This window comes from Cebus imitator, unplaced genomic scaffold (assembly GCF_001604975.1).
Source record: "Cebus imitator isolate Cc_AM_T3 unplaced genomic scaffold, Cebus_imitator-1.0 Scaffold506, whole genome shotgun sequence".
Classification (NCBI taxonomy): Eukaryota; Metazoa; Chordata; class Mammalia; order Primates; family Cebidae; genus Cebus; species Cebus imitator.
Genome location: NW_016107821.1, coordinates 1092078 through 1096637, shown reverse-complemented (window position 1 = coordinate 1096637; position 4560 = coordinate 1092078). Strand labels below are relative to the sequence as shown.

General features: G+C 34.9%; 1 long non-coding RNA gene across 1 annotated transcript in view; it reads right to left on the bottom strand.

The window, feature by feature from the left end:
- Positions 1-954: 954 nt before the first annotated feature.
- LOC119468845 overlaps positions 955-4560 on the bottom strand; it is a 174034-nt gene continuing 170428 nt past the window's right edge. The window contains exon 3 of the long non-coding RNA XR_005197616.1: positions 955-1001. This is a non-coding gene — a long non-coding RNA (uncharacterized LOC119468845). The remainder of the gene's footprint in view (positions 1002-4560) is intronic.

Below are 4560 nucleotides of genomic sequence, written 5' to 3'. Positions count from 1 at the left end.
CACAGTAAGCCACAGACTCAGAGAAGTCCATATTCAGATATCTAATATTCCTTCTCTGTACAGCATCCTGCATTCTAATACTCTAACCTGCAAGTTTCAACATCCCTCAAATTTGAAATCTATTTCCTTTGTCCAGTAAGATAACTGTTTATTGTCTAGGATCATCTTTTATATATCATTTGTAAAGTGCTCCAAGACAGAAGGCCAGGGTGAATGTGAGGCTTGTTTTATTTGTTTTCCTTCTCTCAAGGACCACAGACTTGTGATATCTGTTTTCCAATGTCTGAAAAAGAGTGCTTCAAATATTTTGTTGATTTTTATATCTGTTAATGGAGGGAAGGTAAATCTGATAATCATTTTTGTGTCATGGATGGAGCTATACGCCATAATCATTACTAGAGGTTTACTTGAGCTAAACTCCTCAAGCAGAAGGAAAACACACACATACAAGAACACAAACAATCAATAGTTCCCTCTCAACAAAAACTCAAATATCTAAAGCTTTCCAATGTCTGAAATTTGAGACCTACATATTTCCAATCATGATTGAATTACCAACACCCACCCAAAAAAACAAGCATTTACTGGTGGCCACACTTCTTGCTTGGTTTTAGAAAGATAAGAAATGGAAAACAAAAAACACCAACAAAAAAACTATATCTGAAAAGATGACTTTCTATGGCATGGAACTACAGAAAATTTGACTACCTGGATTGTTGAGCTCGTCTAAATGTGCTCCTGTACATGACTATCATTCCACATATGTGCCTCTCTGATAACCTCTAAAATGACATTAAGCCCATTTCTTGAGTCAAAGTGCCACTTCTCTTGAGATCAGAATCTCTTATGGCAAAGTCATCATATAACTTATTATCTAAACTGGGACACATTGACAGTTTTAATAATTATGCAAGCACAAGCATCATGCAGCATAACATATGGTCACCCTACTTACATCATGCTGGCGAGGAAATAGTCATAAAATGGTTTCCTGCTTGGAGCTGTGGAGGAAGGAAAGGAAAGTGATTCTAATACTTCTTTAAACTACTTATACTCAGCATGTTATAGGAAAGTCTTTTACTTTTCTTCTTTAAAGAAACAGAGGTCTGAGGATGTTTATAATCTACCAGATTTAAGTGGTCAGTGTTGTCAATTTCCTTTACCTCAGTATATTCTCTGTCAGGTTATACTTGATAGAGTATTGTATCATGTTTTGAAAGACCACTTCACACTAAATGCAGGAATTGCCATTGTGTATATGCTGCACATGTAAGTGAGGGGATAAGCAGAGAAACAGGGAAAGAGAAGATACAGCAAGAAAGAAAAATATATGCGTTGCCATTTTTCTTGATAGGTATAGTAAGCTGATTTCATCCTGTCCCTAGAAAGTTGGAGAAATGGTGTTCAGGTCCTATTGAACCAATTACATTATTTGTTCTATTCTATTCATTCATTAAGGGCTCTTGTCTGATGCAGCAAAGTAAAAAATCTTACTTTATTAAAGGTTTACTTCACTGTGATTAGTGTGAATGCTAATCAGCCAGAGAAGAAAAGGAAGGAAAGATCATTTGAGGACTCAAATAGTTTGTTAAAAGGAATAGCTTTATACTAGTCCTTGAAAAAGACTTTATCCATGTTCTGTTTTAAAGAGGTTTGCAATATAAAGCATCCCCAGCTCTCTTCTCTTGCTCCCTTTTATTTAACAGTTGTTCCAGAACATTTTACAGCCATTCAGCTTGGTTTCCATTGATTTCTTTGACTGAACTGAGAAAATATCACAAAATGTTCTCAAGCCACTGGGGCATTAAAGAGAAAGTACAATAATGTTCTGGAAATTTTTTTAAAACCTTTGTCTTATAGCCATGGCCAGATAGAAAATGTTTTTAAAGGAGAAATAAACAAATATCTTCTGTAGTCTTTCTTCTTAATTAAATGGATAAGAAACAGATAATGTTTTCCTTATGGATAGTATAAGTAAATAATTATGTATCAGTGGCAGATTTCTCACAGCAGCTTGGGCAACAGTTTTTTTCTTTTCCCATTTAGGTTTCTCCTGTCTACATATACATGCAGTGATTAAAAAAGAAAAAATACTAATGCACTGCAGTGATTAAAAAACAGACATTCTTAAAATTTCCAGAGCTCTGCAGCAGACATTTGTTTGCAGTACAGATATTTGAGAGCTGCATCTCAAATTCTAGTACCATACAGATGTATAAATACTAAACAGAACATAAGTCATCATACTTTATTAAGATAGGTTATGAAGATTCTATCCTTAAAATTTGAATTTTCAGCAGTGAAAGAGACTAATAAACTTTCTTTAGTTAGCCTATTAATATTGATAAGAGAAAGTTATTCATTTGTCCTAAATCAAATGCAAATTGAAAAGAACTGGAGGCTTTCTCAGAACCAGGAGAAGAAAGAGAAGACAATGAAGACTAGAACCAATGTTTCTTTTAGTCCCTTCTAGCTAAATGTTTCACCAGGACCTTGTCAAGAATTGTTGTCAAATACCAGTTGGCTCCACTTTTAAATATATCCAGTGGATATATCCACTTTTAAATATATCCGAGCAATCCTTATTACCACCACTGCCTTCACTCAAGGCAAGTTCTCAACCACACCCCTGCAGCAGTCTCTTAGTCATCTATTTCCAATCCTTAGTCTCTGCAGCCTAGTCTCAACCCACAGCCAGAGTAATCATTTTTAAAGTAAAGCAGTTATTTTATTTCTCATCTGCTTAAAACCTTGCAATGGCTTCTAGTTTCACTTAAAAAACAAAAAAGAAAGAAAAAAGAAAAGAAAAAGCTACGGCCAGAGCAGTGGCTCGTGCTGGTAATCCCAGAACTTTGGGAAGCTAAGGCAGGAGGATCACTTGACCCCAGGAGTTTGCCTGGGCAATATAGCAAAACCCTGTCTCTACCCCCACCCAAAAAATAACAAAATAGCCAGGTGTGATGGTGCACACCTGTAGTCCCAGTTACTCAGGAGGCTGAAGTAGGAGGATCACCCGAGCCTGGGAGGTCATGTCTGCAGTGAGCTGAGATCATGCCACTGTACTCCAGCCTAGGTGACAAAGCAAGATTATCTCAAACCAAAATAAATAAATGAAAGTTTTCATGACGGTGTATATGGTCTACATATATTATGGCAGAACCACCACTGTCAGTCACTCAATTATCCTACCATATGGTCCAGTAACCAGATTGATATTTATGCATATAGCAAAATAGAACACTTCCATCAACTAGATTATACGACTTTAAGGGGCCAGAAAGTCTTCCTCACTTTCAAACACTTGCGCCCCTCTTGCCAACAGATAATAGAATTCAAGCAAGGGCTCTTCATGTTTGACCTCGCCACTTTAATCTTTGCTGAATAGCAAATATCCTTTAGAGAGACAAAAATGTTTATTGTTAGAAATTTTCTATATTTAAGGATATATTAATTTCTCATACTCTTTTTGGCAGTAAACTTTGATAGAAAAATAATATAGATGCTACAGTAAGGAGAGAGGAAACTGACATAAAATCTTATTGAATAAAGAGGCAGAACACACACAGCACAAACTTCAGTTGCATAATAATTTTACAAAGGGCCAAAACAAAAAATATTTAAAATTATAAATGTAACAGTCTTTAAAATATTCACTATCAAAAATATTAGTACGTGCTTGTTGTAACAATTCAATCAATATAAAAATACATAAGGAAAAAAATAATTCTTACTTTTATCTTCAACTATATTCCCATCCCCATCAAGATACATAATTTTAACAGTTTAGTGTACATCCTTCCACTGAGACACATTTAAATTAAAAGTATACCTCTAATACTAAATGAATTAAAATTCACAATCAATTCCTTTTTACCATTTACTCAGGCTAAGGCTGTTTTTCAAAAATTAAACCCTAGCTTTCTAGGATATTTGAAGATACTTATTTGAAGATAATTATTTTATTAAAAAGAAAGAAAAAAGGGATTCAAATGCAAATGATCTTTCATTACATCTCTCACTAAGTCTGACAAACTCTAGCTTATTAAGCAATTTTTTGCTTAAGTTTGAGATTTTTGTCAAAGGTCATGCATTCTTCCAGAAAAAGAAAATAAAATGCTGTTTTCCCAGTGGAAAATTTGCATAAATATTTTCCTTGTTTTTTCCATTGAAAATATACTTGGAGAAATTAATGATGATTTCTGTGGTTGTTTGCTCATGGCTTGTGCTCAGTAAGCTCTCATCATAAATATTTCCTATGACACATTCTTGGTTTCACAGATGAGAATACTGAGGACCGGAAAATTCAAGCACTTACCTGAAGCACACAGTAAGTGGCAGAGCTAGCACAGAGAGACAGTTTAGTCTCGGGAAGCACTACAGTACTAAGTGGTAGTTAATAGGCTGAGACTCTGGGTCCAGTCAAAATAGGGTTCAAATCTCAGCACTGCTATTTGATGTTGGATATTAGCCACCTCCCCGTCATTTAAAACAATATTAACTAACATGTTTAGAATCACAATTAAGGAGTAGAAATTACTAACAAGGAATTTCCAAAACTCA